Source organism: Anser brachyrhynchus (assembly GCF_964034855.1).
Source record: "Anser brachyrhynchus genome assembly, chromosome: 7".
NCBI lineage: Eukaryota > Metazoa > Chordata > Aves > Anseriformes > Anatidae > Anser > Anser brachyrhynchus.
The window spans coordinates 10,896,513-10,907,404 of NC_137701.1; the positions used below are offsets into that span (position 1 = coordinate 10,896,513).

A 10,892-nucleotide genomic window follows, 5' to 3' on the forward strand; every position below is an offset into this window, starting at 1 on the left:
CGTGGGCATACAGTTAGTGCGTATATGGGGGCTCTTTTATTACATCCTGATATACAGGAGCCAAGCAACAAGTTGGTTCATCCCACGCACATATTCTGCAAGAAAATGGTTAAAATGCATCCTTTTGGAGGCCTTCAGTTGTTGGCTACCATGTTTTCAGACTATTTGGGAAAGAAAACATTTGTGGGTTCTGGTCACTGAGAGGGTTTTACACTTCTTTCACTTTTCCAAAGGTAGCCCCCACAACCACCTCCTCCATACATCTCAGAGATGTTTTTTCTTCTCCTTCACAAAGGCTGGAGTGCTTTCACGTGGGCTGCTAACTGTATCAATGGGATTTAATGCCTGTCCATGTGAGGAGTGCAATGAAGTGCTCTTCATAAAAACAAACTGCTGACTCAGAACTGAACAGCAAGAGATTAGAATTATGAAAAGCAAACAGGAAATGCTCGAATCGAACAAAAACATGATATCACAGCTGGTCGTTTTTTAATTTAAAAACTGTTGAGGAAAAGGAACATAGGAGACAGCTCAGAGTAAACCCACATTAATTCCTTGCAATAACTCAGTTCCTAAAACTAATGAATTAGCAAAAGAATGGATCACAAATAAGTTTGTCTCATTGGGTAATTGTGGCCTGGTTGGTACCCGCCTCTTTCCTGAAGAGACATGTTTTCTATAGCAGATATGACAACAACAAGATCTTTAAGATGAGAAAGACCACATAACTCTGCAAAAGTGTTGTCTTTTGTTGTTTTGGTGGTGTGTTTTTTCTCCAGGAAATGAGAAATACTTGTTGGTTGGGGGAAGGAACTGCATGTCATAGGTTACTGATGCTAGTCTATACAGTTCTTATGAGGAAGTTTTTAACTGGGAAATTAAGTTCTGTGAAGCTACTTTGCTTTTTGAGAGTGTTGCGTCAGTAAAGGTTGATCTTATCAGAGTTTACAGCTTTGATTTTATCAGAGTATTTTGTCAATTTTATTCAAGTTTTACAAAAGTTTACATAATTCAAATCATTATAATCAAATATAATTCAATATAATACAATTTTGATCAGTGAATGATTTTTAAAAATCACTTTGCAGGCAAATTGGAAATTTGATAGTCCATTTTGAGATGGAAGGAAAACAAATTTTACCTCAAATTTCTTTTCAAATTATGAAAATTTTCATAAAAAACAGCATCTGGTTCCCACATGTCTCTGATTTTTACCATGATGAAGCCTCCAGTATCGTGTCTCTTCACATCACACGAGATTAATTCAAACTGGCTTGGATGAGAACAGTCCATGAAGGCTAAGAGCTGGATGGGAGAAAAAGCAAAAAGACAACCAACAGAGTATATTGTTGGCAGAGCTGGTGGATTCCGTAGGGAGGTCAATGTTAGGCCTACTTTTTTTTATGTCTTTATTAACGACATGAAAATGCAACGTGATATGGCAGTAAAACAAGGGGGGGAAGAAAAAGAAAAAAGGAAAATAAAAGAAAAAAGAAGATTGCACAGTCAATAAGAGAAAAATTCTATTTCTATGAGGTTACTGGTTAGAGAACACCTGAAACAGCATTTTCCTTTCTGGGCATCCAATGCTATAATTTGCAGGGAGTTCATAGAAGAAAAACAGCGATGGTGGAAATGGAGGTGTTGAACTTGGCTCGAGGAAGGATTGGACAGAATAACAGGCTATGAGCGCTTAAAGAAAAAACACCCAGGGAGAAACCCTGACCTTGTTGAAGCTGATGTCAAGACTTTCATTGACTTCTTCATATCCAGGATTTCACACCAAGGAGGAAGAGGAGTTATTTAGTGGTGGAGAAGGCTACACAGAGATAAACTATGGGATATCTCTGGGATAAAAATAGAGGCAAAATGTGAGTTCAATATCAAGGGAAAACAAGGCAAGAGATTTCAGTTTTGTTTAAAGGCAGCAAAATCCAGAGTACCAGCAAAATAATGCAGAAAGAGCCAACTGCAGCTTTGTAACCCTTTAATTAGAACAAGGTTAAATAAAACTAGTGTTACATATTCAGCTCTGACGAGCGAGGAAAATTGGATGCTAACAAAAGCAATGCTACACCCCCTGCAGCCAAACTCCCAACTGTAGCAAGAGACAGCATCTCCCCAGTTTAAGCACAGATGTTTTTATACGGCAAATGTAAATAAGACATTGCCATCTGGTTAATAAAACGCATATCTAAGCTAGACTTGTCTGCATGTCCCCAGATGTAAACATTTAAAAATACATATATATATTATTTCTCTAAGGTCTTCATCCAAAATGCCCATAGAGGAAGAATTCTCGCTGACTTCAAAGTGTTGAACAGGACCACAAAATGTCTTCTCTGTCTGTCTGTCCTATAAATTATGAATTTATATTAAATTTCACCGCTGTCTGTGAAGCAATGTAACCAGGTTTAACTGGCAGCATGTATTGTAGACTGTCCAAAGTCTGATGAAATCTAGAGGCTATTGGAGAAATTGGCTTCTGAAATGTATAGCACATGTAAAAATTCAGGCATAAGGCAAGCTATTTTCAGCAAATGGTAACTGTGCTGAAAAAAAATCAATTTGGAGATGAAATCTATGCATATGAGTTGAAATTGTCAACCAGTTGTTTGGTATAAAGGGAAACACATTCTTGGAGAAGTGGAAACATTGTGTTCTTCAAAAGACTTCTTTCTTCCCAAACTAGCATACTATTAAAGTAAAATTCATAAGGACTAACTAACCATAACATCAAAAGAAAATGGATTGTCCCAGGTTGCACAGAAAGTTTTGAGTGACTCACAGGAAAGGTTTTTGTCTTTCCCATTTTCTTGTGAAGAAAAGCAAGAAGTTTCCAGATGGGCTCGGTCACCTCCCCAGGTAGTCCACTCCTTCCCTCACTCCAGAGGGAACGCCATGGATGTGCAGTCCTGTCGGGATAATCTTTTTCATCCTTCTGCATAGAAGATATTACACATTTGAGGATGTTTGAGGATGAACGCCTTCATGGAGGTGTCTAGCTTTGCCTGTACAGCAAGAAATGACAGGAAAACACAGCCTTGGACTCCATTCCTACCACGCCAGCATACTAACTGTGGGAGTCTGCTGCCAATTTTTATCTTTATAGAGGGGCTGAGTTAGCAGGAAGATTGCCAGAATGAATTCTTGCCCCACCAAGAATGAAAAAAGAAGGTAAGATAACATCACTCAAAGTCTCCATGTGCATGCAAAAAGGAAACGTAATTCAGCAACAATATAGAGAACTTGCCAATTTCACATGAGATAAGCAGCTAGAGCTACCCTCCCGTGTGTGTGTTTTGGAAGCAGCTTTAGCGCTCCACTTGTCAACACTGTGTACTGTAAGACTCTTCCCATCTTACTCAAGCTTTGCATAACTGTTTTAACTGGTTTTTATTTGGTTGATTTTTTTTTATTATTATTTATTTATATATATATATTGTCTTTCCAACCACTGTGAATGGCAAAGCAGTGGAACAACAGTTTATCTCATCTGTATATCTCAAAGATGCTTGTTGAAAATGAAGAAACAATAATATGGCTGTCCAGGTGCAAAAAGCAAGAGGAAGGTAAGAGGTTTCTTCTGACACATCAGCCAGGCTGCTGTGATCCTTTTGTCTGCAGTGAGGTGTAAGATTTATTACTGTGAGACTACATTGCCAGGATAGGACAAAATCCAGCAGCTACCAAAAACTCTAGCAGAAAGGCACCAGGAACCAGTGCTTTGTATTTATTATATTTGAAAAATAACCTCAAGTTTTATTTCCTTTTTAAATAAACAATCTTAAAGCTAAAAAGAGCCCAGCAGCATCATCCCACTACTCTTAGCTATAAGCTCTTTGTGTGCACAAGGGACAGCAGGGTTTCAGGCCATCCTGGTCAAGCCTTGGTCAAGGTTGGAGCGGGTCGCTCCAGGCAGACCTTGGAGAGCTCCCATGAATCCCTGACACGTTGATGCTGGAACTGGCTTTTCAAATCACCCTTCTACTAAAATCTCCATTTAGACATCAGAACTTCAAGAGGAGATCTCTAAATAAATGAACGATACCTTCCTCCCAGCTGGTCCCACAGTTTGTTGAGACAGGTTGGAAAAATATCCAACAATACAACAGTTGCTTTGAGGCATGAATAGCATCCAGCAAGTCCATCAAACATTAGGACCTACATTTCTGGCTGGGCCCCTGAAGAACCACTTCAACATCTCTGGGTCTCCTTGGATTGGATGAAACACTACTAACTGTTTTTGGTTGCTTAGAATATTTAAAGCTAAATCATAAGGGGAAAAAACTAAAAATCTTACTCTTGCAACCCACATGGAGCTGCCTTGCTGGGAGAAACTTCTCAGGACCAGGCTAGTCTTTGAGTCATTGTACACTGACAGAAAGTTTTTCCCTTTTGATTTAAATTTCACAGTTGTTACATTTTTTAAGAGGAAGTTGAAAATATTTACTGACATGAACCATACTTTGTGCTTTTTCAAGAACTAAAAAATGTTCCATTTCAAGACTCTCTTTGAAATGTTTTCCTTTTTTCCTGAACGCTTTTTTAAGGCTGTGTCAAGCTTCCTCATTAAAAGCAAGAGGCGATTTCTTATCAGCTGCCCGGCATGGTGTGATGTTTGCGTTATGCCGTGACGTTTTGTTTAAGTCCTCGGGGCTGGGGTCAGGGGCTGGCATTGCAGCGGGCAGTCTTCCTGCCTTGTTCACGGCCAGGGGCTGGGAGCTCCTCTTCCCTTCCCCAAAAGAAAGACATTTCTTTTAAATGAGTGAGTAACAGGATTGGGTACATATTTAGGCTGCCCTTTCCTGAATAATCCAAAGAAATCAGCCCGTTCTAATAAGGGGAAAAGTACTCCTCCATCATTAAGCGATCCCAGCCCCATTTTCCCTTTCATCCCCACGTGTGTCCCCAAAGCATGTCCCCAGCCAGAGCCCCCTCATGAAGCCCCACCGGGCTGCAGATCTCCACGGCCCCCTCCAGGGTTATACTCTTGCTCACGGAGGCCCATTTTTTGCCGGGAAATGACCTGAAGCATTTTCTAGCTTCTTTTCCATTCTTCTAGCAAAATATCTCCAGACTCCAGCTGGCAGGGTGGGAGCAGAAAGTCTTCATGAAGTGACTCAGACAATGCCTGAGCATGTACAGAAAGAAAGCCTGGAGCCGTGTGTGCAAGAAGAGAGGTATGGAAAATGTGAGTGAAAACAGCAAAACCGGGAGAGGAAAGGAAGGACGCACCCCAAGAAACAGACCAAGCAACATGGGCATGATGAAAGTTGGCCATGGTATATCCCACCGGGTGCCTGGAGCAGCTTGGGCAGATCCAGGGGGTCACTCACACTGCCATGGCAAAAGCTGAAATAATATGGGAAATGTGTGAACCCTGCTCCTAGGGATCCTCGGAAGCAACACAAGGTTCACGGGGTGGCTGAGCGCTGCCCTAGCTTCCTGGAGGAGCTCAAACCAGCCCCCAGGTGTTATTTTAACAGTTTCTTGTGTATAAATATTTATAAAATGCCTGCTTCAAATACCCCTTTAAAATAAAATAAAATAAAATAACCCTCCAAAGAATAACCTACCTCTTATTGCATCTTTGGCAAAATATTTTCGTAACCTTTCCTATCTTCAACCCTGGGGCTTCTGCTAGCTGAGCAAAGCTCTCTCCTCCCCACTCCCCAGCCTGCCCATGCTCCTCCCTCAGGGCAGCAAACTGCTTGCTTGGTGGTTAATAAGGTCACACAGGGCTGTAAGGACGTCAAGATTTGGGGGCAGAAGGAGGTAGAGGGAAGAAAAGAAGCTTTTCAGATTCACAGACCCATCACAAGCACTTGGGTTTCATCTGCAGGGGTCAATGGGAGTGGGGAAAAAGATCAGGGAGCAAAATGGTTTGCTGACGTGCAGCATATTTGACTTTCAAGGCTTGGGACCTTAGGTAGGATTGAAGGGCTGCTCTGTGTGTCCTGGGCATGGGAGATCTCTGCTCTCTGTAACTCTGACCGTTATCAGCCAGCCCTGTTGGGAATGGGCTGGATGTCATGACAGAAGGGCTGTGGGGTGACTTCTTACCAGGAACACCTTCCTGGCAAGGGAGGGCAAAACATTTTGAAACCCCAAACAAGAATAAAATTTGGCATTTTGTGCAATGTCCTATTTTACCATTTTTTCCCTCTTCTTATCCTTTTATTAGTTTAAAAATAAATAAAGGATGAAAGGGATAAAGAAAGGTGAGGCTTGTCTTTTTTATGCTGGAAAGTGACCAAAAGTCACTTGGTCTGGGCTAGCTACATGGGCGTCTGGGCATGGTGTGGGGCACCGCATCAGCCCCAGAGGCACCCAAACTTCAGCCCTGATCCCGATGGACAAAGCATCCAAAAGCCTCCAACTAAACAACGAAGATTCCATCTTGAGAGAGCTTTTGGGAGGCTTTAAGGATCCAGAAGCAGGGTTACCTGCATATTACCTGGAGGTGGACAAAGCATCTGTTGGGGATGAGTGAAGGGAGGATCTCTCCAGGGTGGTTACAGACACTGACCAGGGACTTGGCTTGGCAAATGCTTGCTTCTTCCCAAACTTCCCATCTTCCTGGCCCACCCAGGGCAGCAGGGCTACAGCCCATGGCCAGCGAGACACGACACCTGAAACTGAATGAGCCCACAGTTGAAAGTCATCGTACCGCTTGGGATAATAGAACTCATTTCATGTCCACAGCGCGTGCCCCTTTTTGTTCCTAAAATTGTCTGGTTAGCAAATCCCAAGGCAGAGCTGTCAGTCTGCCCCCAGCCATCTCTGCTGCGGCACATGAATGGGGACAGGCTCATTTTGAAGTCTTCCTGGGGTAAGTGTGACCTACTTTCATGGCCGCGGCATGGTTCATTATGAATTCCTAATGATCTCATTGTTCCATTAAATGAAGGTTGCCACCTGTCCCGAAGACGTTAGATCAAACTGGGATTAACATATCTGCTGACCCATTTCTCCCTTTTGTAGGGCACAGAGCCATGATCAATAGGTTTCTCAGGGCACCCAGGGCTGAGCGTTGGCAGCAAGCTGGTGCTGGCTCTGATTGGCGTGGGGTGTCGTGTGGTCATTTGGGGTTCAGATTCCACCCATATAGACCCCCTCAGAAAAAAATGTTTAAACCCTATGAATAATTTATCGTGGCTAAAAATCACGGGGAGGGAATTGCTGACGTTGCATCCAGGGTGAATGAAATGCTTCTAATTTAAGAGAGGCTCTAAGAGACTTGATTAAGGGTCTGAAGGCTGCTTGCAGTTTTGCTCAGGGAAGTGATCCTGAGTGCAGTGCTGCAGTAAAAATGTGCAGGTTGGCACCCAGCAGCCTTCCTGTGGGTGCAATAGCCTGGCTCAGCACCCAGCTCCACCAGGGCACAGGGTTGGAAGCACAACCTGTGCAGCACCAGGGGCAAAATGAAGAAAGAAGGAGAGAAGAAAGAGAGAGAAATAAATCCCCATGGACAGGCACAGAGAGCTTGTCGCAGCCAAATGACCTCAAGTGCACCGCTTTCTTCTCTTGCTCGAGGAAGGCAGAAGTACAGCTGCATTTTTCATAAATAGGAACACCCTAGCTTGATGTTTTTTAAAGCTGTCTAGACAGTACAGCAAGACCTTATTTCATGTCACATAATCACTTTCCCATTTTTCTTTTCAGCACAGGACATTTTCCAAGATTAGATAGAAGCTGGTGGAGCAGTGTGTTATTAACCTTGGGTGTGCCTCCCTGCTTTAGGCTCTCCTTGTCCGAGCGGGAGGTGCCTTGCTGTCTGATCACGTCTCCCCTTTATTCCTGTCTTCCCCCTTAACAGAAGAGCTTCTTCCTTCATTAGATGGCCAAAGTTAAAAAAAAATATGTGTGGAGAGGAGATTTGCCCTGGCAGAAGAGAATCTCAGGGGAAGGATGCTGGGCAGAGACACGTCCCTCCAAAAAACCTTGTTTGGTGTTGCTTGCTGATGAATCCAGGTCTGTTTCTGTGCACTTCTCAGAGAAGAAGCCCAAACAGCTGCCCTGCCAATGCTGTGACCAGGAAACCTGGCCAGCAGCAACGTTTTTATAAAGTCTCATCCCACGGTAGGACTGCCACGTCCCCACAAGGCTGTTAAAATGATCAGCCCTGCACAGCAGCAGGCAGCACTCTCCCTTTTCACTTGCTCGGTGTTTTGCTTTAGAGGATGCAGAACCTGACTTTGGGAATAATTTCAGCTCGAGAGTACCTGGTGTTTTTCTTCTCCTTCAAGCAAACTGCTAAAATGATCCAGGAGAAGTGCCTTTCCTTGTACAAATTCTCTGCTGCATAGCAGAAAGTGAATACATGAGCTGCCTGATATTAATGCTTTACTTCACAATTTACATATCAAGTGCTTTAATGAATTGTTGTCAGTATCATTGTCTCTACCATGAATAAACTTAAAAGTAATGGATTTGTAATTAATTAAAATTTAATTACAATAATTTGTCATTTTATTATTTGCAATTATTACCGTAAAGGCAATAAAAATTGCAGGATGTCACAACTGAATACAAATCCCTAATCAGAAGCAATCAACTCGCACCGTAACCTTGAACAAGGGTGATTTTATTAATGCACCTCTGCTGAAGCCCGACCTGCTGCCGTGCCCGTGGTGGCTGCAGCATCTTCAGCCCTGGATGGGGATTTGGGTGATCATGGGGGCATCATCTTGCAAGCAGAAGTTTCTTTGCTCCGAGGTATGAAGTGAAAAAGGCCAAGGCTTAAACCGTGCCTGTGTTTGGTGCTGCCATCCCCGTGACTATTTCCAGGACTCTCAACATCCCTGTTCACATGCAGTTAATTCTCCCCACTTGAGGGAAAAAGATATGAGTTTCCTTGTCCCTGCATCTTGATAGGTTCCAATCATTTCCATGACTCCCTGGCATATTTCATTTGGCTTGGCCCGATATCTTAAAAAAACATGTTTTAGAGCAGTTTTCCACTGGCTAGTCTCAAGACATCTTCAAAAGGCATGAGAACTGGACCCACAACAGCAATTAGGCTGCAATTAAGCAAAGACTTTCCAAGTGAATGCCCTCAAGGGGCTATTTTTGTGATGTGGGATGGGGTCTTCAGGTTGATTTGTCCCATCCTGCTAAATTTATCCCTTCTCACCATCATATCCCAATATTTTCCACAGCCCAAGCCATCCACCGGTTTTAGTCTTTGAAGTCCATTAATTGGTTTTGAAAGGAGTAAATGCATTTTTAGCTTCGTTTCTGAGGGAAAGCTAATGTTCATTTGCCTGTCCTCCCATAAGCCCTCCTGGATGTGTTGGCCAACTTCACGCAAAGCCAACAGAGGGAGGAGAGTTGTCTCGCTGGCGCTCTGTGCCTACAAGCTAAACAAAAACCAGGCATTTGGAGAGAGGCGAGAGGAACCCATCTGATGTCCCCACATCTCCTGGTGACTCTCACTGGGTTTGAGAACTCCAGATACATGTGGGAAGGGCAGATCCTGAAACATGGTAAAGGCTGAACCCTACGGAGCTCGGGCAGACCGTCATGTTTCAAATGCAAAATGTCTCTGCTGCTTCTGGTCGGGAACTCGGCCACCACTTCATAAATTAACACCCCACTATCGTGTTTGCTCTGTGAGCAGACGGTTTGCTGTGAAACAATACTGTCCTGGAGGCGTCAGTGCCTTTGGGTTATCTTAGTGGGAGACTGACATCAGAGATTCACTTTATCCGCTGGGACGGCTACACTACACCAAAATTCCCTTCCATGACACCCTGAGAGGTCTAAACAGCCTCTATTTTTAAGCTGTGATACAAGAGCTTTTTTAGAAAGCTGAAGATCCCTGCATCTCAGTGCCGAGGCTTGCAGAAATGTACAGCTTCATGCACACAGCCATCCACATAGTTTCACCATGAGCCGAGAGCTAAAGGCATACATAAAGCCTCCACGGCATCAGGGCCTTATTTTAGGTGAACCCTAGAAAACAAAAACACCATAGTCCTGGGGTATTTGCATTTCTTGTAAACATGCTTGCAAAAACACTTAGCAAATGAATGTTAATTGTTCTGCAGAAATCCCACCCCGTTCAAAGGGAAAGGGAAAAAAAAAAAAGCCCGAGGTGGACGTTGCCAATTTTTCCATTGACCCCCAAATAAAATGCAGGTGATCTCATCCAACATTGATCAGCAGAGCCCGGGTAGGAAAATAAAAAGGAAATTACTTCATCTTAAGTGTCTATTAGCTGATGTTAAGCAATTAAAAAGGCTCAATTTGATAGTAAAACCATTGTGACGAGCACACGGATGCCAGGACAAGCTCGGTAGGACTGGAGCTGTCACGGCGGCTGTCAAAAGCACCTAACTGCGACCCTTTAAAGCCATTTAAGTGCCTTCGGTTGGGTTCGCGAGACAATTACGCCGCTAACAAGCATTTACATGAAAAAGGCTGCAGGCCCCCGCTTTTGTTGCTTTCCAGCTGAAGGCTGGCGGACCCGGGAGCATTTTACACACGCTGCAGCTGCTCGGGTAGCAGGGAGAGATAAAACTTGACAAATTAACGCAGCGCACGCCAAACAAAAGACCGACCTTTGAACTTGCTGTTGCAAGGATCCCAGCCCAAGATTCGGTCAGAGCTAAAAGCTCCGGCTTTAGCCTTGCCCCCACGACTGCATCTGGCCTCGGCCGGGTGGATAATCCCTCCTGAGCATTGCGCCAGCCTTTCCTTCTGTTTTCTACCCCATTCCTTAAGGAAGGGATGTTTGTCTGTCCATCTTCCCTGCTTCCTCCCGATATGGGTCTTCTCTCAAGGAAGCCCTCCAAGATGATGATGTTCTTGGTGTTCTCTTTTTTCCAGAGCTTTCTGTAATATATAAAATAATCCATTATTCAAGCCATAACCCTGGCTCTTGT

At 43.7% G+C, this 10,892-nt stretch overlaps 1 long non-coding RNA gene across 1 annotated transcript; it reads right to left on the minus strand.

Annotated features, from left to right (window-relative positions):
• Positions 1-1,970: 1,970 nt before the first annotated feature.
• Positions 1,971-6,828, minus strand: LOC308198421. Its single transcript, XR_013953894.1, has 2 exons — positions 6,461-6,828; positions 1,971-2,941 (listed from the first exon to the last, which is right to left on the minus strand). It is a non-coding gene; the product is annotated as an uncharacterized lncRNA (long non-coding RNA).
• Positions 6,829-10,892: the final 4,064 nt, after the last annotated feature.